General features: G+C 36.5%; 1 pseudogene; it reads left to right on the top strand.

Moving 5' to 3' along the window:
• The first annotated feature begins 898 nt into the window (after positions 1-898).
• LOC143891812 (putative pentatricopeptide repeat-containing protein At3g05240) lies at positions 899-26,118 on the top strand (annotated as a pseudogene).
• Positions 26,119-27,470: the final 1,352 nt, after the last annotated feature.

The raw sequence follows: 27,470 nt of genomic DNA, 5'->3' as shown, positions 1-27,470 counted from the left end.
AGATAGGTTTCGTTACTGGTTCGACGAACCGAACTGAAATTTCAGTGATCGTACGATCCTAACGGTATAAACGTTGTGACTTTTATCGAATGTGGGCACTTGCTCGCCTTTTCCCTTATTTATAGCATAATTGAGGCATGCGACCCATCGATCGACCTATTACGATTGTTTCACAGTTACAATTCTCAGGATATGGACCACCCATGTGGTGGCACATCGCATAAAAAACCCTAATACATCATTCCACTATTAATAAAGAATAAGATGATTAGAAGTAGCCAGTAACTCCAAAATGGTAACCATCTCTATTGCCACATGCAATACAAATCCCTTCAACTGCAAGAAAAAAAAGGTAAAAAAGCATACTCTGATCCTTATTATTGATGGACTATATAATTGCCTCCCCCCAAATAATACATTCCATTATAGGATGAAAATCCCCAAAAGATCTAACCATTAAAACATCAAGAAGAAACAATAATATAAAGTCTCAAAGCTTCAATGTTAAGTCCAACTCATTAGAACTTACCTCCTCACCACCACTCTCAGAACCATCCCCACTCTCAATACAACGCAACAACCTCAGCTCTGGACATGTCACGGTCTCTTCTGATGAGTTATCGTCGAGCCCCAAATCAATTTCTTTGGTGCCATCATCTTCATTGTTCGGCGGCCCGAATAATCTCTCCACTTTTTTTGAACCCTCTCTTCTGGATCCAAGCCGAAAAACAAGGTCAGGCTCCGGTACATTGTCGAGCCTGAGCTTGGGTCTGGACCCGCTTGTGATTCCCTGTTGGATCTTAAATAGGTCCTTTGAATATGGAGAACTGGGGAAATTTTTGTTAGGATTTTGATTAGGTACTTCATATTCCTTTCTCATAATTTCTTTTTCCAATCTATGGGCACTCTGGTGAGCTCCCAAGGCATTCAAGCTTGAGAAGGTTTTAGGGCAATATGAGCCTCCATAGATAACGTCTTCGTTTGGTTGAGGATTGGTTCCTAATGTTAACCACTTCTCAGGGTGGTTCTCTGGTATTAAGTGGTTTGGCCCATACCGGTAAGGTCTGTAGCAGTCTGAACCGGAGCTCAAACCGTCTAAGGTTATGCATGACGAAGAAATGAAGGGACTAATGAGAAAAGAGGAGACTGATAAGAAGGAAGCTCAAAGCTAATGTAGAGAAAGAAATTGAGATGGGTGTACATGGGCTTGGGATTAGGGGTTCTTATATAGTGTTAATGGGTGTTTTTATTGTTTTATTTGTGTGGAATCTTAGGAGATATGACTCATTTTTAAGACGTTACAAATTGGGTTCAGGAAGGAGAGTAAATTCAAAGGATAAAAAAGGTATGAGAAGAAGGTCTCTTTTAGTGAGATTATTGATGATATTATTTAAAAAAGCGGGGCGTGCATTAAGAATACCCATGGATGCTGCTTATAAATAGAAAAGCCAGCTTGGATTAGAGCACACTCATCTCTGGAAATTTTCCATTAATACTTCTTATAAATAGAAATGAGAGATAAGTAACGACTGTAAGCCATAATTAATGTGAAGAGAATGAATGGATACCAACATCCCCTAAGCAAGGACGAGAAGAACTGGGATTTGCCCATCAAAAAGTAAAACGAAACTGGAATTTGGTGTGACTTTTTGCTTGGACACTATTTGAAAAGTTTTGAATTCTCTCCTTCTCGCAATTTCGTCACTGACGGTGGAACAAATAGGCTAGTTAGTTGGTTGATGATCTTGATAATCTGAGGTCTCGAGCTGATGCAGGTGCTTACCTCCCGGGTAGGGGTGCAACTTGGGTCAAGTTTTGGGAATTCGGGTTGAGCTTTATACTTAAAATCGGGTCGACGGCCCAAAGTAACATACACTTAATCGGACTGTCTGGGACCCTCAAATTAAGAATCATACAATTTAGATCGTCAATCAGGGTCATAAAAAAATTGTGGAATACCTTCTTAACGCCGATCGTCTTAGATCAACCAAAGATCGTCATCTAGGGGGACTACCACTACCTCTTGATCCATACTCAATTATATCTCCCTCCAACATCGGCTACTATCCATAGTCGAGTACAATTTAAAGCAAGGGAGAATTCTTGCCGAAGAAATAGCTAGCGAATCTTCTCAAAGAAAAAAGACGACATTCTTGAATGTTCGAGCATTCCATTCTTTCCATAATACCGTGCCTATTACCAATAGAACAAGCTTCCGTAATATCACTTTCACAACATTCTTTCTATTTTAGGACTAGGTTTCGTTCCTGATTTGACTAACAAAAATAATGCGGTGATGATACAATCCTACCTGTTGAATGCGGGCAATTGCTCAACTTTTTCCCTTATTTAGTACTTGCACTCTCGGCCCATAAATAGAATGGGTGTGAACTAATGGGCTGCACTCCATCAAAACATCAGGTGTAAAATGATGGCCCCACTCGTATGCACAGAGGTGGAGATCGTGGGGCCACCCCAACAAAGCATGTATGCATAGGTGTCATTCCACCAGACCGTACTCACGGTCCGAGAGATGGCAGCGCCATACGCCAGCAAAGTAAACTCCATAAGTATACAAGGCTAACAAACAATGTCAGATCCGTCAAAGGCAAAACAATTTCTAAAGACAATAATCAAACTTAGTTTTATTACAATTGTTCAAAGTGATACTCACTATCTCAACTAGTCGAATAAATCTGCTAAAAATTATTGTGGAAGAATCTAGGTTTCTGCTCCCTCGTCGATTCTCGGTTGGAAATTGGAATGATTTTTTCATTAGAATTTTTTGCATTGATTTTTTTTATTTCAAAATTTCCATTCCATTTATAGGAGAACCAATCGGAATAAGAGTTGGAATATGATGCAGAGTCCAATTCCGATTCCTGATTCTGGCAATCAAACACAGCCATTGGAGTCTCTACGTTGTTCAATCTAAGGGGATCTTTTTTTTCGGTTGAGGGAAAGCCTTTTTACCAATGAGCTAGGGGCTCTACGCCTGCATCATTCAAAGATCATGTAACCATCTTTTCTTGACAATATTTGCTGAATCTTGGAGTATAATCGTTTTTCAAAGTCGTTCCTCATTGAAGAGCAATGCTCCGCGCATACACTGGTCTTTAATACCTTTTCTTCTACCCCTCTAGAAACAACAAAAGAAAATGAAAAACCACCACACCATCCTCAATTTACTAGAAAAATGCAAAACCATGAGAGAGCTGAAGCAACTACACGAGAAAATGATAACCACAGCTCAAGTGAGAAACATAATCCCTCTAAGCAAACTAGTAGATTTCTGCACGAACCCTGAATGAGTAACCTCGATTATGCCCAATCTCTTTTCCTTCATATAGACCATCGAAGCATCTACATATGGAACTAAATGATCAGAGGATTCTCTAACGGCTATGACTCAAAGAGAGCTCTCTCCTTGTACAGAGAAATGCAACAATTGCGTTACTCTCCTGACTATTTCACATTCCCCTTTGCGCTTCGAGCTTTCACCAAGATTTCTAATTCTAATCATGGCAAGTGCAATCATGATCGAATTATCAAAACCGGATTCCAATCATATATATATATATATATATATAGAGAGAGAGAGAGAGAGAGAGAGAACATTTCCTACACACTTGTGTAGGTAAGTTACCTACACACTACCTTAAAATACAGTGGGGGCCCACATTGTTTGGGTGATCCAAACAATTCATTTGAATGGTCCTCACATAGATAGGGTGTCATCCTTACCATTCAAACTATGGAGGCAAAAAATGGACTAATTTGTGAAGGTTTATACACGTCCATTTTACCTCCACAAATCGTAGGGTTGGGATGATCCTATGGATCTGATTTTTTGTGGACACCCTATCTATGTGAGGACCATTCAAATGAATTGTTTGGATCACCCAAACAATGTGGGCCCCCACTGTATTTTAAGGTAGTGTGTAGGTAACTTACCTACACAAGTGTGTAGGAAATGTTCTCTCATATATATATATATATATATATATATATATATAGAGAGAGAGAGAGAGAGAGAGAGAGAGAGAGAGAGAGAGAGAGAGAGAGAAAACATTTCCTACACACTTGTGTAGGTAAGTTACCTACACACTAGCTTAAAATACAGTGGAGGTAACTTAAAATAGAGAGAGAGAGAAATGTTTTCTCATATATATATATATATATATATATATATATATATATATATATATATATATATATATACTAGTAAAAAACCCCGTGGCCGACAAAGAATTGTACGGACCACATCATAGGTTGATCCAAACCGTCCATGTGATGGAACACAACATCAATAGGTTGTGCCCCAAAAATCATTTCCATAGGCTGATCCTAGCCCTACAATCTATAGAGGTTTCCATAATATGTTGTTCCTCTTAAATCGGATGGTTAAGATCACCCTATAGATTTTTTTATTAAAAAAGCATAAAGGAGGGGGGTAAGATTGAAATTATATGGCTTTCATGGGTGCCTTTGTTAAAAAGCATAAAAGGGCGCGTAGGATTGAAATTATGTGGCTTTAATGAGTGCCTTTGTTAAAAAGCATAAAGGAGGAGGTAGGATTGAAAATATGTGGGTTGAATGGGTGCCTTTGTTAAAAAAAGTCAAGAAAAGTGATGTGTAATTCTAATAGAATTTTGAAATAATTCAAAAAATTCTCTCATTTTCTCTTCTACTATATATATACTAGTAATACCCGACGTGCGATGCATGACACTGCCAAAAAAAGGACTATGATACCAAGAAAAAAATTAGTTAAAAATATGTAGAAACAATATTTTTAACCACGACGTGCGATGTACAACACGGCAAAAAAAAGGAGTATAATACCCGACGTGCAATGCACGACACGACAAAAAAAAAAGAAGACTATGATAACAAAAAAAAAAGTTAAATATATGTAGAAACAATAAGCAAAAAAGTATGCATAACCACGTACCAAGTAATGAAAAAAATGCAAAAGAAAGAGTTTTCTAATTACTTTTTCTGGAAAAAAAAATGCACGATACGGTGGACAAAAAGTATATGATACAAAATTTTGTAAGTAATTTTTGTGTTAAAAAGATAAAAATATACACGACAAGGCCAAAAAAAGTATATGATACAAAAAGTATATTCTACTCGAGTATTTTACTTATCTTCTTTCATTTCTTCCTTGGATTTCAGAGCATGTTGGTAAACACCGTAAACGCTTCCGTCGAACCACCACCACCGCAAACAGTGTGCTATAGTGATAGACCATTGGTTATCTCGCTCATAAGTTTGTTTCCTATGATTCAATCAACGTATGATCACCCATCACCTTCTACTCCTTGATTGAAGCTCCCAAGTATGCTATCATGAGGATTCCCTTCGTTGGGGAAAATGTTGTGCTTGCTCATTCAACATACCTAGAAGAAAAGGAAAAGCCTCCATATATAGACAATATTGTTAATATTGTAACAACACGACACCAAACTCTTTCAAAGGGAACATGTAATTAAAATAGTTATCATGCCTATTTGAAGGCCTTGGGCCTTCTTGATGATTTCTTGAGCATGTTATAACTCATTTTATGCAATCTAGGCAGTTTTATGGCTCCAAATCTTGGGTACGTTTGGACTTTCCACTTTTTTTAATTAACCTTGATCCCTTCACATCCATTTTTATGTACACTTAAATAGGGGTTTGGGGTTCGCCCGTGTGAAGGTTTTCTACTAGTATATATATATATATATATATATATATATATATATATATATATATATACTACTACTACTACTACTACTACTACTATATATATATATCTACTATAATAAGCTGGATGGAAAAGAAGAGAATTTTTTGATTTTTTGAAAATTCTATGAGAATTACACATCACTTTTTTTGACTTTTTTTAACAAATGCACCCATTCAACTCACATATTTTCAATCCTACCCCCTCCTTTATGCTTTTAACAAAGGCACCCATTAAAGCCATATAATTTCAATCTTACCCCCCTCCTTTATGGTTTTTTAATAAAAAATCTATAGGGTGATCTTAACCATCCGATTTAAGAGGAATTATGGAAACATCTATAGATTGGAGGGCTAGGATCAGCCTACGGAAATGATTTTTGGGACACAACCTATTTATGTTGTGTTCCATCACATGGACGGTTTGGATCAACCTATGACGTGGTCCGTACAGTTCTTTGTCGGCCCGTGCATCGCACGCACCCATTAAAGCCACATAATTTCAATCTTACCCCCCTCATTTATGGTTTTTTAATAAAAATCTATAGGGTGATCTTAACCATCTGATTTAAGGGGAATTATGGAAACCTCTATAGATTGGACGGCTAGGATCAGCCTATGGAAATGATTTTTGGGGCACAACCTATTTATGTTGTGTTCCATCACATGGACGGTTTGGATCAACCTATGACATGGTTCGTACAGTTCTTTGCCGGCCCGTGCATCGCACGGGGTTTTTTACTAGTACTACTATAAGCTGGGAGGAAAAGAAGAGAATTTTTTGATTTTTTTGAAAATTATATGAGAATTACACATCACTTTTTTTAACAAATGCACCCACTCAACTCACATATTTTCAATCCTACCCCTCCTTTATGCTTTTAACAAAGGCACCCATTAAAGCCATATAATTTCAATCTTACCTCCCTCCTTTATGGTTTTTTAATAAAAAATCTATAGGGTGATCTTAACCATCCGATTTAAGAGGAATTATGGAAACATCTATAGATTGGAGGGCTAGGATCAGCCTATGGAAATGATTTTTTTTTTACTTTTTTTAACAAATGCACCCATTCAACTCACATATTTTCAATCCTACCCCTCCTTTATGCTTTTAACAAAGGCACCCATTAAAGCCATATAATTTCAATCTTACCCCCCTCCTCTATGGTTTTTTAATAAAAAATCTATAGGGTGATCTTAGCCATCCGATTTAAGAGGAATTATGGAAACATCTATAGATTGAGGGCTAGGATCAGCCTATGAAAATGATTTTTGGGGCACAACCTATTTATGTTGTGTTCCATCACATGGACGGTTTGGATCAACCTATGACGTGGTCCATACAGTTCTTTGTCGGCCCGTGCATCGCACGGGTTTCTTACTACTATATATATATATAGCAGAAGAGAAAAGGAGAGAATTATTTGAATTTCTCCCAAAATTCTAATAGAATTACACATCATTTTTTTTGACTTTTTTTAACAAAGGCACTCATTCAACCCACGTATTTTCAATCCTACCTCTCCTTTATGCTTTTTAACAAAGGCACCCATTAAAGCCACATAATTTCAATCCTACCCATTTTTGGATTATTTGAAAAAGCAAATCATGATTTGCTAGCCACCTTCTCTAAAGGCTACGTCTCACCCATCCTTTGCGCAATTGTATGTGTTTAGAGATTTGTCTTATTAGACGTGGTGAAAAACTGCACGAAAATACTATTTCGTGGAAGGTGGCTATTACCGAAAGAAGCTAGCAATAATAATCATTACGTAGTAAAGTTTTGGAGGGAAATTATGGACAACGGGTACCTTTATATGACAATTACGAAAAAAACTACAAAGAAGAGGTATCAAAATATAACAATTACGAAAAACTACTTTTTCTTAGTAATTTTTTGAGGATATTACGAATTCGGCACACCTTTAAAAATATTTATGAATTCCGAGCACCTTAAGAGGAACAACATATTATGGAAACCTCTATAGATTGGAGGGCTAGGATCAGCCTATGGAAATGATTTTACGGGCACAATGTAGTGATGTTGTGTTCCATCACATAGACGGTTTGGATCAACCTATGATGTGGTCCGTACAGTTCTTTGTCGGCCCGTGCATCGCACAGGATATTTTACTAGTATACTTGTAGACACCCCCATTTTGCTACACTTTAAAAAGCAAAAGATTCGGTAGTTTGTCAAGTCTCGAGTCCATATTTCGCAATAGATTAGGCATCCATGCATTCTAGGGTAGATTTCATCTCATTTTAGGTGTTTGGAAGTTGATTCGCAATCCTAAAGATTTCTAGGGTGTTCCAATGGTATCTGGAAGATGGAAGTTTAAGTTTCCAAGCAAGTGAAAAAACCTTATATGTTTAGAATTTTCAGGGTTACCCTCATTTTTGCCCATTTTTGCACTACAGGGGTATTTTGGTCATTTTCAATATGTTTCATTTGACCTCTAGGGTGTGTCTAAGGAATCTTAGATCATTTCATGAATTTTGGAAAGCCTGCTAAATTTAGAGTTTCTCAGGGGTTTCGCTTGACTTGGAAATTTTATGTGTCAAGGGCATTTTGGGTATTTTCAGGGGGTACCAAATGATCCTGTTTGATATTGCCCACCAAAAGGACTCAATTTTAAAAGTTTCTATTTTTGAAGTTTGACCACAAAGACTTTCCATTTTTAACTTTTTTCTTTAAGGGGTGAACCAATTTGAGGGTATTTTGGTCGCATTTGGATGTGTAATGGTCGAATAGGGGTATTTTGGTCCGAAAAATTATTTTTTCTAAAGGGGATGGTTCGACCATATGTCGATGGTGCACCATAAATGTCATATGGGTTGGGTTCATCAAATTTTAAATTTAAAGGATTTTATTGAATTTTCATTAAAAAAGAACCCAAAATACATGTCATAAGGCCCATTGGGCTAAAGCCCACAAGGTGGGGGTCCATGTGGACCCACCTTTGTGGGTCGGCCACATAAGTGGGCGCCCCACATGAGGAGGCCACATGCAAAAATGTCCAGCATGGGATGAGGTGGTTGGTGACATCATATTTGTTTTGAAAAAATAATAAAAAAATGAAGAGTTATAATTAGAAAGGGCTTGTATGATTAGGTTACTAAAACAACCATAACTTTTTACATTCTAATCCAAAAAATTTGAAATTATACTTGTTTCGAACGTCTCGAAAAGATCTACAACTTTCTAGTTTATGATGTTTCCTGAATCAGCCTCTAAATTAGTCAAAAATGAGCTCAAATATCGGACAACCCTTTTTGGACGAAAATCATTCATAAAAGCTAGTTTCCTATGTGAGAAGGCTTCTAGATTGATCTTGAATGATCTCCATTGTGTAATTTAGCATTGCTTAGCTTGCAAGAAACAAGGTTTAGAAATAAGTTCAATATGAAAATCAAAGAATGAGAAAGTCAAAGTACAAATTGGAAACAAACCAAAGGGAAGAGTCCTCACATTGGAGACTTCCAAATCCAATCTAACCCTAACTTTTTCTATAAAAACAAAGCAAGCACAACCTTTAGCTTCTCTCTAGAAATTTTCATCCCTCTCTTTCCTCCATCTTGGAATTTGTTCTATTATTTTGTGTGCTTTGGTGTTCATCTCTATCACTTAGTTCTATAGGAACAATATACCAAATGTAAATCCAAGCCTATGTTGGGAAAACAAAGAGACATGCCATTCAGCTCAAATTTTTAGGGTGAATAGTTAGGAATTACATAAACGATATTCATATACACCCTATGACCCATAAAACATAAATGATATGACAATATAAGGCTCATAATATACTTATCATGAAAGAGAATAAGCAAGATTAAAAACTAGCATGATAAGCCCCCCCATTTTTTTTGTTAAGATGAGCAAATTAAAGCACAACTAATAGGAAAATGTTATAATGGACAATGTGAGCATCTCACAATGATTCATATAAACATAGATAAGCAAGAATTAGCTGGACACAATAGGCCAAAGATGTGAAAGTGAATACATGGCCAATAAAGATTATCATGGATATATAGAATAACTCACATTATAAGCACATGATAAGGAGATATTTTCATAGGAAATGAGATAATCATCTATAAGAGAGTTCCTATGAAAGAAATTCTAGAAACTATGCAACATAGAGCTCTAGAATGGGAATACTTATGCTTGGAATATATGATAACATGTATGATCATCCAAGATAAGTCAAAGGCCTAAATGATATAACACTAAGGTCTAGGCTATAGGCTTTTTGTCTATACAAAAAGGAAATGGTACCAAAATAAGAACACAAGACAAGCCCAAAACAACACACATGGAGCAACCATGCTCCAAATGAGTGTACTTATCATATAAGGAATGATATACACATTTAGAATCATATGATAAGATATAAATGACAAGATTTACTTTAAAGATCCCCCTTTGAAAAAGGATCATGCAATGCATGAATCCAAAGGGTTGTCAACACATAGACTCCAAGGGATTTTGGATATTTTCCTATTGATACTAAATAAGACTCAACCCTTAGGCTACAATGACACTTACACTTTAAGTGTCTATTTATCATGATAAGAATATAGCCATAGTCTAGCTTATCATTCTTATCATGATAAACAATTTTAGCACAAAAGAATTGCAATTTAAGCTCATGCTCCCCCTAAATGTGATACCAATTTCTACAATTTTAAAATTTGCTTTCCTTAAGTATATATCATATAAGCTAGGTAGGAAGATCACACAAATATACCTATTCATGTTTAAGATGTTGGCTCTAGGCCACATGATTGAGTATTTTAATTTATGTGAAGGTACGCTCCCTCGAGAGGGCATAAGCACCGATTGAATAGCTTTTACATTTAGGTTTGACATTAAACATATAGATAATAAACAAGCGGGGGTGATATCTATAGAATATATATATTCCCAATTAGGCTTAATTCTATAGAACTTAGACATAGAAGAATTGCACATTTAAGTATTATGTCTAAGAGAGACATCCATGGCTCATGAGAGTGAGTGTATACCCCATGAGAAAGGTATAATCAATATCAAAGCTCCCATGGATAGTCTACCATGTTTGGACAATATGACAATGATACATGAAGTATAAGGTCCAAACATCTATTTCCTATATCCACAAACCACCTATACATAGATAAGGCATAAGCACAAGGTGCATAAGCCCATAGAAAATCAAAGTGTATGTGAGACAAGTGTTCTCATCACAAAGTATGTATATCAACCACAAAAGTAATTAAATGCTCAAATATGATTTTAGATTCAAAAGATTATTTCAATTTGATTCATACATTGAACCTAGACAAAATTTTTAACTTCCCTACATAATATACTCTTTTATGTATTGAGGGAGAGATCCAAGAATTTTAGAATATATATATATATATATATATATATATATATATATATATATCAAGTAATACAAACCACCTTGGACACTTGTATTCCAATATAGAAGATTTCATGACTCTTTGAACGAAATACATATAATATTACCTATAGATTCAAGGTTTAACTTAGTCATGAGAAGATATCCAATTAAGGCCTTTGGAACACACATACATATAACCCATCATAGACTTCACATTTAATGATAACCATTTAGTGTATAATAGGAAAGTCTAGAGAGAGAGGGTATGAAGGACAACTAGGTGCAAGGCAATATGTAACCAAGGTTTAAAATTTCAGTTTCGGTACTGGTTTCGGACCTTGAAATTTTGAAATTTCGGTCGAAATCTGGTACAAAAAAAAACAATATTTTATTCATTATTAAATTTCGGCCAAAATTACTTAAATTTCTGTAATTTCAATCGAAATTTCTGTGAAATATTAAATTAATATTAAAAAACAGATTTTGTGTCAAATGACTCAAATTTCGAAAAACTGAAATTTCGACCAAAGTAAATGACCATTTCTTTTTGTGTAGTTTCGGTGTCGATCTCCAACCGAAATCCGAAATTTCGGTCCGAAATTTCAGATTTCGGTCCGAAATTTCAGATTTCGGTCGAAATTTAAAACCATGTATGTAGTTACTCACATAGGGCATATAAAAATGTCTAAGAATAGATTAGATTTTCCTAGACATGGCATTTAGCTACTTAGTTTTGTTAGAGATGACATATATAGCAATTCAAGTACTTAAGAATCTAGCAAATGCCAAATTTGTCCAATCAAGAGTTCAAATTTTAAAAGATATGCACTTATTAGTTTAACTTGAACTCATGGGCAATGGTGTGGTGGATTTTCATGAAAGATCGATTATGATTTTCACATTTAAGTTTTCTATGTAGCTATCATTTGTGGATGACTACTACGTGCAAAGTCATACAAGTCATAATGTGTGCACTTAGAGTAGTACATATAGATACATAAGAATCAAACAATTTAAGCCTATTGTATTTATAAATTACTTCTTTAAAAAGAAGTGATCATGAAGCACAAACTAGATACAAACATAGATTATGATGTATACATTGTATCTAGAAGTATATTTTTCATAAGATTTGACACTTTAGCACAAATAGCTAGATATGGTGTTCTTAATCAAAACTAAGTCCAAAGTATCTAGCAAACATATTTTGAAATGATTTTCACATTGAAGCACATAGACTTTGAATTGTAAAAAGAGATTTATCATTTAAGCACAAGCATGCATAGATACATGGAATCAAAACAAGAATACGCACATGGTATCTATACAACTAAATTTATCAAATGATATTCAAATTAAAGCTCATATCCCTAAATCTAAGATAAACAACATATAGATCATATTGGGGGTTTTGGAACCCAAACCATGTTGGCTCCACTCAAGTTTGTCCTATGAGATGAATCTTTTCTAACCCAAACAAATTTGGTACTTTTTTCAAATCTAATTATACATCTAGATTTGTAATGTCTAAATTTACCACAATAATCACAAGAAGCATATGGTAGGTAGATGGACGGGATGAACAATATGATCTACAAGAGTGAATACAAACATGTTTATCTTTTTCTTCTTGTAGAAAATGATTTTCCAACTCAAGATTTTCATTCTTCAATTTCCATTTTCAAGTGATTTATTTCATGAGATGAAGATGTCTTTACTTCATCTTCTTTTTCCATCAAGATTTTGAGTTCCTCCATTAATTCAAGAATTTTCTTTTCAAGAATATTATTATCTTCAATCAACTTCTTTTATTCATTTAGCAACTTTTGATAGTCATGTTCAAGATTTTCAAATTCCTTAGAAATTGAGTTGAGAGACTTTTTAAGTGCTTTATTCTTTGAGACTTACAATTTAAAGCATTATTTAGTCTTTCACATCCATCAATAAGTTCATCAAAAGTAGGAGGCTCAACACTATCTAAATCACAATTTTCTTCATTTTTGTTTTCTAATGCCATCAAGCATTGTATATTATAGGTATTTTCAAGTGAGGTCCATATTTGTTTAGCATTTTTACAATTAGATATTTTTTCAAACATGTTGGATGGCAAAGAGCAACATAAAGCAATCATGGCTTTTGAATTCAAAGAAAATATTCTTTTATCACATTCACTAATTTTTCTAGATTTTGAGTTTAGTGCAAAGCCATTTTTAATTACTTTTAATAATTCACTATCTAGACTCTTTAGATAAGACCTCATACGGATCGACCAAGATCCATAGTCGGTTCCACTAAAACAAGGAAGTCTATAAGCTATTAGGTTGCCAATATAGATCTTTTCTCTTGAAGAAATTTGAAAGTACAAAAATCTATATAAGATCCTTTAGCTTTGATACCTAATGAAATCTCACTTAGCAACCCAAGAGGGGGGTGAATTGGGTGTCTTTAAAAAATTTATCATTTTAAAAACTTTTGTAAGATTAGTTTCAAAAGCTTAAATGAATATCCTCTCTTAGACCTTTTGTCAAACACTTGTTAGATGGCTTTTGAAAGCCCTAGTTGATTATTTTATTCTTAATCTTTTTATCAAAATACTTGGTGGATGATTAAGGATTACAAATATAATACAAATCCCAGAACAAGATAAAGGAATAAGATGAATAGTTTCTTTTAGGCATTTTATCAAACACTTGGTGGAACCCTAGTTGATCTACTCCCCATGTGAGGACCCAGTTTTTCCACGTGTGCGAACCCTAGTTGATCTACTCCCCACGTCCGCCCCATGTATGGACCCAGTTTTTCCCCGAAATGCGATTTTTCACCTTTTTTACACGAAAACGGCCATAACTCATTCGTTTGATATCTGATTCGCGTGCAGTTGGATTCGTTGGACTCGTATCGACGAGAGGAATCAATTTAATCCAATTTCATGCTGAAAATTCTCAGATCTAATTATTAAAAATTAATCAAATCTTTTTAGGGATCGATTTGAACCCTAACCATATTTCTAAAATCAAAGTTCTCTTAGGGATCCATGAATTCATCCCTTAGAATCATACACCAAACTCTAATCGATTTAAACTTTATCAAAATCTATCAATCATGTTTTTAGTTTGTATCAAATGAAGAATACTCAAAGTTCTTACCCGGATTTACGGTCGAAGGCTCTAAGATTGCGATCTCCTTGGTCTTCTCCTTCTCTTCCTCTGATTTCTTTCTCTAAGGCTGAACAAAACATTTAGGGTTTGTTTAGCCACCAAACGATATATTTATAGGCTTTCTTAGGAAGCCCTAATCAGAGTCAAGCACAAACAGACAAAAACGCCCCTCTTTAAAAGAGGGGGACGGAAATTTAAAGGGGAGTATTTTTGGGCATTTACATGCAGTCCCTCTACAGATTGAAGGATTAGGATATCATATGATGATTTACGTAGTACAACATCTTTACATTGTGGCCCGACAAATGAATAGTTTAGATCATCCTATGAAGTGGGTTGGCCCTGTTAGGGGTAAAATCCATCCATTAACTAAGCACCAGACATGTGGCACCCAGCCTAATTAAGTAACCGAACTTGCCTATAGGTAACAAGCGTGAGAAGGTCTCTCCATCTCCATGAATAGCAATATCCTGAATAAACAAGTGCCCTAGGGGAAAGATTGAAGCTAGCACGTACGACAACTCCCTGTGGCTCGATCAAGATAGAAATCGGTTTCTACGAGATATTTCAGTGCTCATCAAGATAAATACGAGAGCTAATTACATAGGGAAGTTGACCAATAAGGAAAGACTCCCACATATGCAAGTATCTTAAACTGCCTAGGACTCCTCATCTATAAATAAGACCCCACGCTCAAGACCAGGTACGTTCGCACACCTAAGCAGCGTTATTCTGCCTCAACCGTAGTTCATTCGACTAAAGCGGATTTCGACACCAACGGGTCCCACAAGTTTTTTGAAAAATACTGGACCTCAAGAGCACACACCATATAAAACATCATGCTTTCAATCTCCAATACCCATCTATATGGTGCTAGAAATTACATGATAAATGGCGGACAAACTCGTATTCATCATCCCACACTTGATATTTGATCCTATAGCAGAAGACTTTAAGATGCTGCTATTGGATCAAATATCAAAGACGGTGCTTCTGTCGTACCACAAATACAAGTTTGTCCCCCGATTAATCATATAATTTATCCATTTCTATAGAGTTTTCTATAATGATCATAACCATGATCAGAGGTTAGTAGCATCCTACAAAGATGATTTACAGGATACAGCCTCTTTACGTCGTGGCCCAACAAATGCACGGTTTAGATCATCCTACACGGGAGCCACAAAACTTTTTGAAAATACCGGACTTCACCCGCACAAACCATATAAAATCTTGAGCTTTCTATCTCCCATTCTGCCTAAATACAAAAAAAAATCAACTGCAAAAGGAAAATGGTAAAAAGCAAACTTCCCTACTTAAATTTTTATATTTTATTGATGAAATATATATTGTCTCCCCCCACACTTGCGATAAAAAGAAAAGAGAACTTATATATTCCCCACCCTTTTTAGTTGGGAAAGCACCCTCTAGTGTAAAGGAGCAATCATAAATACACTAGAAGGGGATGTCCCAACCAAAAAAAAGGGGGTGAATATATCATTTCCCAAAAGAAAATCCCTACAAGATCTCACCCTCAAAACATAAAATAGCAAACCCTAATATGAGTCTCACAGCTTTAACGCTAAGTCCAACTCATGATAACACACCTCAGTCCCATTATCAACACTATACAACCCATTCCCACTTCCTTTCGGACTCATCTGCTTCGCCTCCGACCATGTCACCATCCCTTCCAAAGAGTCGTCGTTATCGCCGCTGCCACCAACGCCTCCCCCTTTGTTGCCTCCAACGAGCCCGAAATCTAGTTCTTTTGGGCCGTTATCAACCTTGTTTAGGGACCCGAATAGCATCTCCATATGGTTTCGATAAACCCGCGCACTATCAATTTTGATATGGAGGTTTTTGTACACTTTTGATGAACTATCTCTTCTGGGTCCAAGCCAAAGACCCACGTCAAGCTTTGGCGCTTTGTCGAGCCTGATCTTGGGTCCGGACCTGTTTGGGATTCCATTTCGGATCTTAAGTGGGCCCTTTGAATCACGCGAAGGACGAGAAGTGGAGGTTTTTTTGCCTATGTTTTGATCGACTTCATATTTCCTTCTCATTCCTTCTCTTTCGATTCGATGTGCATGTTGGTGACCTCCTAAGGCTTGCCAGCTAGAGAAGGTTTCCGAGCAATACGAGCATCCATAGATCAACACTTCCCTCTGTTGAGCCCTGGTTCCTAAGGTTAACCACCTCTCTGGGTGGTTCTCTAGTATTATACGGTTCGGGCCATAGCGGTAAGGTCTATAGCGGTTCGAACCGGAGCTTGAACCAGAGAACCCACGGTATTGCATGATGAATAAAAGAAGTGAACAACAAGAAAAGAGGAGAGTGATAGAAAGGAAGCAAGGCTAAAAGCAAGAGAAAGCATGAAAAAGCTAAAGGCTAGGGTACGGAATATATAGGGAAGGGGTTTTAGGGTTATTAATTGTGTTTTCTTATTTTTAGTTGTATGAAATCCTAGGAGATATTACATGGGTCTAGACAAGTAAAGAGAGTAAATTCAAAGGATAAGATAGAGATGAGATAATGGGGAACTAGAAATTGTGCTAATATAAACGTTACATACGGTTTTAAGAAGAGATATGCATGAAAGCTGCTTTGTTTTTTATGGCTTCTCTTTGGCTACCAATCTCAAATATACAATTTTCTATTGTATATACTTAAGAAATTATTAATACCCACCTATGCAAATATAAAGATAAGCTATCAAGTAATATTAGTGGACTATAAGCAAATGTTTTTAATAAAATTTGAACTTCAAAGATCACGAAAAAAAAAGACAATGAAATTAAATCGAGGCTCTTAGTTTTTCAAATTAAGTAATTAAAAATCTTAAAATTTTGTTTAAATTAAACAAATATTACATGTCATGGTGATCACCATGCTGCTTAACCTTTTATGAGAGATGATGGGAAATATGTTAATACACGTTGTTTTTTTTTTAAATATGTACTAAATAAAAGTCTAAATTGCTTCATTTTCTCCTCATAATTCAACGAAAACAAGGAATCCAAGGGTAATACATGAAAAGTCTTTCGTTTGAAATTCGAAAACCTTATGTAGACTATAAAGTTATCATTGTTGCAAATATTATTACTCTACTGCTATTGCAATATTTATTTTAATTATTATTATAATGTGGGTAAACTCAATGTACATTGGGTTGTACTTGTTGCATTCATTAAATTCTACTAGGTGGTTAAATTTATCCAAATTCTTTCAAAAATTTTATCACATGAAAAAGATCTCTAAGTCATTAGAGTTAGTATTCATAAGAGCAACTTCATTTCAAGTAATATTGTCAATTAACACACCCAACACCTTCTTTTCAATTATTTAGGACTATTATACATGAGAAATACATGGGGCATGAATGTAAAATTATGGTCTTGAAAAATGAATAAACACCCCACAACCAGGTTAGGAGAAATGTGTGTGTGTGTGGTGTGTGTGTGTGATTTCACGTCCTTCGCAACTAAGTGTATTGCCTGAAATCAGCCCATTCACTTTCCCGTGGATGGCTGAAATTAGTCAAAAGGAAAAACTGGTTTTTTAATTTTAGCCATTCACGGAAAAGTGAATGGACTGATTTTGGGCGGCGCATTTAGTTACAACCGAGGTGAAAACGGTTTCTACACACTTGTGTAGATAAGTTATCTACACACTAGCTTAAAATATAGTGGGGGCCCACATTGTTTGGGTGATCCAAAGCATTCATTTGATGGGCCCTCACATAGATAGGGTGTGCCCAAAAAATCAGCTTCATAGGATCATCTTAACCCTTCGAACCGTGGAGGCAAAAAATGGACAGATTTGTGAAAGTTTATACCTCCACAAATCGTAGGGTTGGGATGATCCTATGGAGCTGATTTTTTGTGGACACTCTATCTATGTGAGGGTAAATCAAATGAATGGTTTGGATCACCTAAACAATATGCCTTCCACTGTATTTTAAGCTAGTGTGTAGATAACTTATCTTGTCTCTCTCTCACCTAAATCAAATGAGAGAGGGACTAGTCGGACTACTCGTTCAATGCACGAGTTTAAAGTTATTTTTGAATTGAAAAAAACAACGCGAGAAATTGAGATACCATAAACCCAAATAAGGCAATTAGTCTCATAAAGAAAGTCTTAATAAGGCAAAGAAAAAGAAAAAGACCTTAACTAGCCTTGACACCACGTGTTGTTGCCTTTTGGAGAGTCCCAATCTCGCATGCTTCTACCATTAGCGCTTGCCATTTAGGGCGATTGGAGAGATAGCCATGCCGGTATCTTTAACACCTAGGGGGGGTTAGTCGCGCGGTACTTTGGAGACCTTTGGCGTATTTAGAGAGTCAGCCGTCAGTCGTGTGGTACTTTTTTCGGGACCTCTTAAATACCCCCTTAGTTGAAATTTATTAAAGTCACGACCTTTTAGAGGGCGCGCGAACTTGAAGTCCAGAGTTATGTATAAAAAACTCACTTCCGATGTTCACCCTATAAAGGTGAAACTTTAAAGTCCACGAAAAAAAGACGCCATCGCTAACCCATCTCTGTTCTCTGCCTTAATATTTGTAGAGAAGAAAGCCATTGCAAGGGTTTTTGAGGTATGCTCGTCTCTCTCTCTCTCTCTCTCTCTCTCTCTCTCTCTCTCTCTCTCTCTCTGCCCTAATAAACATTGCAGATGATTTTTCTTTGAGGAATCATCTGCAATACATGTGTTTTTAGATCATCTATATAATTGGGCTATTACAATCTGTAAATTTTTTACAGTTGACTAGTAATAGGGTTTTTACATTCTTTGAATATTGGGGTTTTTATATTCTTTGAATATTAGGATTTTTACATTCTTTGAATGATGGTTCTCCTTTAGACCTGCTTCATCCAAGCAAGACCAAGTAGGTCCTCTTCGAATACTCTCTACCCACATATTTCTATAAATATTATTGGAATTGATAAAGAAAAAGAGCTCTTGATATAGTATTGCCTCTGCCATTGCTTTGATCTTTATCAAGTAACAGCTTACAGAAGAAGGGCTTTTGCTATTGTTTATGATCTGGGAGTGGTTGATAGAATTATTGGTATTTGGAATATCATTTTGAATTGAAATTGACTTGCTGGTTTGAAGATGATTTCTGCAATTTCTACCATTAAAAAATGATTTCTGCAATTCCTGTGGCATAGTTTCTGGCTTACTCTTCTTTGATTTTAGACTGAGCATAACTTTTGGGTTAAATTCTCCTTATCTGAGCGGACTGGTTCTTCACCACAATCTAACCCAAAGAACAGAACCTTGCAAAGCTTTTCTTTTCTGTCACCTAGTCCAACAGTAGCTACGGTATAAGCTAGCAAAGGTATACGCTAGCGATTCTTAAAACCAAAGAACATGACCCACAAATGCACAATATTACTTAGATATCGTAGTAAAAATTGATTCTTAATACTCTAGGACCTCAAATTCATGTATTTGTTGATGACTAACGGGTGATTTCAATGTCCGCATGACTCTAAAAATCCCCCGCCAGAGTCCCGAAAGTCCCAAGTGTCTGTACATTAAAGTCCAAGTCCCCAAAGAGTCACGGACAATATGGAGAAGTCCGCACATTAATGTCTGCACATTAAAATCCAGCGCGACTACCCCCACCCCCCCCAGCATGTTTCTATCAATGAAAACCATCTTCCTAATATTAAATTCTTTGTTATTTACTGAAAAACCAGTATAGAAACTTTTTTGTAGGTAGAGAAAATTATTAATAAATGCAATAGAAAACAAAAGTGAAATGTAATAGGGAACTTGATAAGAAGATCTACATGGTCCAAGCATAACAATTTGAATGTCAAATAAAATCTAGCCATGTGGGAAAGCTAAGGAAGATGTTGTATGGCTTAAACCAGCCACCACATGTTTGGTCTGGGAAAATTGTAGAGCTCTTGTTGTTCAGTAGTTACACTGAAGCACGAGCGGATTCCAGCTTATTTGTGAAGAAGATATGACAAAGGTGGCTATTGTCCTTGTTTACATTGATGATCTCATCATCATAGGAGATGTCGAAGATAACAAAGCAATCCGTAATATCTTAATGTAAGATTTTAGATGAAGGAACTCGGGGAGCTCAACCACTTCCTAGGTTTGGAGGTAATTTATAAATCTAAGGTTCTATTCTTGTGCCAAAAGAAATATACATCTGACATCTTGGAGGAGATTGGCATGACTAGCTGTAAGAGGATCTCAATTCGATCCGATTGCAATGAACGAGCGGCTACAAAAAGAAGATAGGGAGCTTTTTGAGGATACTAGCTACAATGTTCCGGTAGCTAGTTGGGGGTATTATATACTTATCTCTTATCCTACCTGACATAACCCACGTAGTCAGTGTTGTGAGTCGGTTCATGATGAAACCAAGAAAGTCACATCTTCATGACTTTCTCATCCTCAAACATTAATGAATCAGAAGGTCTAAAAGTTCCCATTGACATAGAACTGTCTCTATGCCAACCCAGAAACTAACCTGATTATTGCCGACGATGATTGGAAATTTGTGAAATAACATCCCTGAATTCTCACGTTGACAGTTCTAAAATTTTCAGTTTGCTATTTTTTCTTCTATTTCTAATGACGAAACATTGTTCCGTTTGATAAATAGCACATATCACTATGAAAGCATCAAAATAAACCCGCCTAATTCCAATTTATCCAAATGATGACTCGAAGCTATAAATCCATGATTTACTGATAGCAGCGGGGTATCATACAAATGAATTCATATTCAAAAGAATTGAAAAACAGTTTTGATTCTCTGATCAGCAATGGAATTCCAGTAATTTGTTTTAGTACTTAGCTTCAATACTCTGAGATGTCTTCGACAGCCATGGGTGCTGAAGGCCCCTCCAACCTTGTGAGGACATCTGGTAGTCCTGAAGTATCCCTTATTATCTGCACGTGACAGCAACAAAGCCATTGGTTTAGCTAACTGTGATCCTCAACTAGCAGTAATAGTAGTATTACTGGTAGTAAAAGTAAAATAACAGCACCAGATACACAACCAGCAATGAGAAGTACTCCATCTTGTGAAGGGCATTTTTTGGCCAAATTTTTGGCAAACAATGAAAATCTTAAAAATAACTGACAAGCAGCAATGAGAAGTACTCGATCTTGTGATGGGCATTTTTTGGGCAAATTTTTGGCAAACAATGAAAATCTTAAAAATGAGTGACTTTTGCCGAAGGCTTTATCTGCAAAAAATATTTCGTAACTACCATTGGGTTCTTTTAAAAAAAAAAAAACCTATGATTGGGCTCTGAATAAATGACATCAGCTTCCATATTCTTTCAAAAACATGTAGTTGAGTGTGCAATTTAGAAACACGAGGTTGAATCTACACATAATAGATAGTTTTAGTAGTGTGCTAATCCCCGATGGTGGTGAGTTTGAATTTCTAGGACATTTTTGGTCAAAGGATCCCAGCTTATCATAACAAGAGCATCAGATGAGAAATCAAAGGCCCTTGAGAAATCAGAAGCACTTTTTTTTTTTTTTTGAATGGCCAAAAATCAGAAGCACTTCTGTACATTGATCTCCAGAATGTAATGAAAATTATATGTAATATTACGCCTAACATCGAGCCAAATGGGAAACTCACCAGTATTTCTTCGTCAAGATAAACATTCGGATGTAACGAAATCATAAACAGAAATGGATCATAAACATTCCCATATTTCTTCCTCACCAGTATTTCTTTGTCAAATCATAAACATTCTGTGTTTCACTTATTTCTTCGTCACCAGTATTTCTTTGTCAAATCTTAAACATTTTATGATGAGTCCCACCTGGAAACCACACTAGACTTTAGTGCTGATTTGTGAAACATCTCTAGTTACTGAAACACGAAATTAACTAAATATAAGTCTCCTAAGTAGTTCTAAAATCTTAAAGATGTATTATTCAGATATCAAAATACAGTTCAAATCTCATAGTTGAGAATAATTGAATATTCAGTTTTCATATTACTTGGAAAATGGATGCTATCTTCTTGATTAGGCGGTTAATGGAGAGATTTAAAGAAAATAAAAAGGACCATCATATGATTTTCATTGATTTGGAGAAAGTGTATGATAGAGTTCCCAGGAGTGTTATGTGGTGAGTCCTTGAAAGGAAAAAAGTGCCTACTAAATATGTTGATGTGATTAAGGATATGTACGATGGAGCAGTAACTAGTGTCAGAACTACGGATGGCACGCCTAGTGAGTTTCCAATTACAATAGGACTGCACCAAGGATCAGCTCTAAGCCCTTATCTTTTTATGCTAGTTATGGATGAACTTACGAAGGGTATCCAAGATGAGGTGCCATGGTGTATGCCGTGGTGAATGTTAATGCTAAGTTAGACTTATGGAGAACTACTTTGGAATCCAAAGGTTTTAGAGTGAGTAGGCCTAAGACAGAGTATATAGAGTGCAACTTAAGTAATGTAAGGAGGCATGGCGAGGATGTAGTAAATATGGCTGGACTGGAGGTACCTAAGAGGGATATCTTTTGCTATCTTGGTTCAATCCTACATAAAGTAGAAAAGACTGAAGAGGATGTTAACCACAGAATAAGAGCAGGTTAGTTGAAGTGGAAGCATGCTTTAAGAATTCTGTGAGTTGAAGGGAAAGTTTTATAAGACAGTTGTGAGGTCAACCATGCTGTGTGGCTCAGAATGTTGGGCCACCAAGAAGCAGCATGTGCATAAGATGAGTGTAGCGAAGATGCGAATGCTTAGATGGATGTGCGGCCACCCAAGGTTAGATAGAATTAATGATGAAGACATTCGTAAAAAAGGGCTACTCCATAATTAAAGCACTTGCTAACAACTATGACCCAGAAAGAGCTCTGTCCATGTACAAAGAAATGCAACAATTGGGCTACTCTCCTAAGAATTTCACATTCCCCTTTGTACTTCAAGCTTGCGCCAAAAATTCTGCCTATAGTAACGGCAAGTGCATTCATAATCGATTAATCAAAACCGAATTCCAAGAAGATATATGTCTCTAGTACTTTGATACATATGTACATGTCTTGTGCCAATTTGGAATATGATAAACAAGTGTTTGACATAATACCTATGAGAAATGTAGTCACTTGGTCAACCTTGATTGCTGGTTACATTAGCAATAATCGCGCTAGTGACGTGATAAAATTGTTCAAGGAGATGGATCTAGAGCCGAACGAGATCACAATGGTGAATGTTCTAGTTGTTTGTGCGCAGACTATGGATCTAGAAACTAGAAGATGGGTCCATAGTCATCTTCTTTGAATTGAGAATGATCCCAGGAAATTAGATTAGAATTCGAAATCAAATGTGATTCTTGATACTGCCATTTAGACATGTATGCTAGTTGTGGAAGCTTAAAAATCGCGTACGAATTCTTTAACGACATACCTCAAAGGAATGTGGTGCCTTGGAATACACTAATAAGTGCATATAAGCAATACGGTCGAGCAAATGAAGCTCTGAGTCTCTTTGTCGATATGTCTAATGTGGGTGTGAAGCACGACAAAGTTACCTTGTTGAGCTCATTGGGTGCATGTGCCCAATTGGGAGCTCTGGCTTTGGGTCAAAGAATTCATGGCTTTGTAGAAAAAGACTAACATTTTTAAAGATGTTGTTATTAGCACTTCTCTTCCAGATATGTATGGCAAGGCTGGGGATACAAAGAGTGCACTACAAATCTTTAGTAGCTTACAAAGGAAAGATGTGATGGCTTGGACTAGTATGATTATAGGGTTGGCCATGAATGGGGGTGGGGAGGAAGAACTATGTTCATTCAGAGAAATGCAAGGGGAAGGTGTCATTCCTGATCATATCGCATACATTGGAGTTCTATTTGCTTTTAGTCATTCAGGGCTTAGAGATTAGTTGAATCGATGCCTAATAGACTGAGTAGCACAAGATGGGGTGCTCTTTTAAATGGTTGCGAGATCCATTGCAATGTCAACATAGCTGAATGAGTAGGGTACAGAATTATAGAGTTGAATCCTCAAGGAAGTCCAATTTATGTACTTCTTTCCAACATATATGCAAGGGTAGGAAGATGGCAAGCAGTCAAGATGGCCAGACAGTTAATTAGATATAAAAGGGAAGAGAAAATTTGTGGGCGTAGTTCTATTGACGTAAAGCTGTTTAGTTCATCAACTTTTTTACAAGGAAAAGAAAACCAATGTTATATAATTACTTTCTCAAATAAGAGAAAAATAATTGTTTTTGTACATTCTTTAGTGTGTCTATCTTGGCCTTTAGAGTAGCTTATGTCTATCACTGTATCAAACCCATTTATATGGGAGAATAACTGTCACGCCCCAAACCCCACCCTGGGCGTAGGACGTGGCAGCGCCATACACTTGCAAGATAAGTCCCACAAATGTACAAGGCTACAAAGCAGAAAACAGAAATAACCTGGCATTCATAATTAAAGTGTCACAGTCAAATTAATACGGACCCATCAGAGTCAAATCAAAACTCATCTCTCCCCAAAGAGTCAAAGCGAAAATAAGCAATAATATAATATGGTCTTTACATCTTATTCAAAGTACTCACTTCCTAAAGAATCTGAAAATTAATAAACTAAACTACTCTCTGAGCCAGAGTCAAAATCCAGAACTAAGCATCCTGCTCCCCTTAACCTCACGAGGATCAAAACCTGAGAATAATATATAACCACAGTCAACTGAAAAGCTCACTACATAATAAAGCACTACTCTAAGTACAGTATAAACTTAACAGGGTTCAATAGGGTCAATTAACAAAGTCAAAACTGAATGTTGAATTCTTGACTGAACAGTGGGCACGAGGTAGATATAGTGTATATCAAATATGGTTCTGATTTAAAGGTGCAATAAAGCAAACTCAAAGTCTAAGTTATGATCAATTCAAAGGTTTTCAGAGTTTAAATACACTTCGGAGTCATCGGCATGGTTCAGAAGACATGTTATTGCTTATACACCGACAGTCCATGGTGTTGGAACCAGTTCCTCAAAGTTCAGATACAAGTCGACAGGGCCAGCGTTTTATCCCACTGACGGGCCAGAAGTTCCAGTGTACTACCCCCACGGTGGGTCCAGAGTTGCCAAATTTTTAACCCCATATGGCAGGGTCCAGAAATTATCCAAGCCTCCACAGAAGTGTTCAAAAGTGTCCAAGGTTCTTATTCAAATAGTTCTAAGCATTCAGTCAGAACAGATGTTCATAACAGTTATTTCTAAGTTTCAGAATAATAGTGGTAAAACACTAGATAAGCCAAACAGAAACAGACATACTAGACCAAAGCTAGTTCAGTAGTTCAAAGGTCTCAATGCAGATTTCTAAAGTCAATATTGATTCAAAAGGGAAAAATGATTTATAATACCCAAAGTAGTACGTTATTACGTACCTAAATGCCGTTCGTTCTTTCCTTAAATCTGATTATGTTTCAATGTTCCAATCTGACCAGGGCATAGACAACAAATAAGGGTGTTCTTAGAATTACCATTATCATGGAGTCTTCAAACACTTCTGAATCTATTTTTATCATAAAGTACGTCTTCTGCCTAGTCCATAGAGTACAAAAGCATCGAAAACGGATAAAAGATGAAGGAGTTATGATTTTTTAAAGTTTTACACATTTTCAGGGTTCGGAAGTCTGAAGGTTTCTTCGAAAGTCCGAAGGCCTCAGACCAATTCTACTGGCCTCCCTTCAGAAGTCCGAAGGTCACAGACCAATACTACTGGCCTCCCTTCGGAAGTCCGAAGGTCGCAGACTGGGTTTTTCGGGAAAATTCCAGATTCGTCCCGAAAACTTCAAGAGGCCATAACTTCTTCGATTTAGCTCTGATTCGTGCGAGGTTGGATTCGTTGGACTCGTATCGACGAGAGGAATCCATCTAATCCAATCTCATGCTCTGAGTTCAAACGCACGATTTATGAAAAATCGCTAAAGATTCTCATTCGGATCTCCATACTTAAAAATTCAGAATTCGGATTCTTAATAATCGACTTTGAGTTTGTTGGAATCGTAGAGTAATATCGAAACCAAGAAAACTCAAGATCAATCCGCAGGTTTCTTATTCCTAATCCATATTGATCAAAGTTCTTATTTCTTTTCTATTTTCAAACCCTAGATTTAGAGTTTCTAATTATCCAAAGCTTTCATAGTTCATAGATCTTACCTGGAGTCGCGACTTCGACTCCGAATTCGCGATCTCCTTGCTCTTCTTCTTCTCTTTCTCCAATTTCTCTTTCTAGAGTTGCGCAACCGTTTAGGGTTTGTTTAGCCACAATAATCTATTTATAGGCTTTATTAGAAAGCCCTAATCAAAGTCAAACTTGAACGGACAAAAACGCCCCTCTTTTAAAGAGGGGGATGAAAATTTAAGTTGGGGTATTTTTGGGTATTTACATTGTACCCTCCTTACAAAAATTTTGTCCTCAAAATTAACTTATTACGTACCTGAGTTCTCAAACAGAAACGGATATTTCGATCTCATTTTCTCTTCCAGCTCCCTGGTGGCTTCACGTTCTGAGTGATTTCGCCACTGAACTTTCACATATGGAATAGTTCTTCTCCTGAGAACTTGGTCCTTACGATCCACAATACAGACAGGCGATTCTTCGAATGACAGATCTTCTCTCAGATTTAGAGGTTCTAATTCAATCACATGATTCAAATCCGATATGTACTTTCGTAACATAGATACATGAAACACATTGTGCACTCCAGACAATGATGGAGGTAAAGCCAATCGATAGGCTACTTTTCCAATCTTTTCTAATATTTCATATGGTCCCACAAATCTTGGGCTGAGTTTTCCTCTAACCCCAAACCGCATCACTCCCTTTGTGGTGACACTTTCAAAAGTACCTTATCTCCGATCTAAAATTCCAATTCTCTTCGTCTGACATCTGCATAGCTCTTTTGCCGGCTCTGTGCCGTGCGAAGATACTCCCTAATCAAATGGATTTTGTCCACTGCTTGCTTAACCAAATTCGGGCCTAAGAGTCTTCTCTCACCTACATCATCCCAACATATAGGTGATCTACATCTTCTCCCATAAAAGGGCCTCAAAAGGTGCCATCTTAATACTGGTCTGATAACTGTTATTGTAGGAGAATTCAATCAAGGGAAGATGGTCATCCCAAGATCCTTTCAAATCCAAAACACAAGCCCTGAGCATCTTCTAA

The sequence above is a fragment of the Tasmannia lanceolata genome, unplaced genomic scaffold, assembly GCF_043159265.1.
Source record: "Tasmannia lanceolata isolate RefF3 unplaced genomic scaffold, GAP_Taslan_0.1 ptg000015l, whole genome shotgun sequence".
In the NCBI taxonomy this organism is placed as follows: Eukaryota; Viridiplantae; Streptophyta; class Magnoliopsida; order Canellales; family Winteraceae; genus Tasmannia; species Tasmannia lanceolata.
The sequence above is the reverse complement of the archived record's forward strand: the minus strand, read 5'-3'. Positions and strand labels throughout refer to the sequence as shown.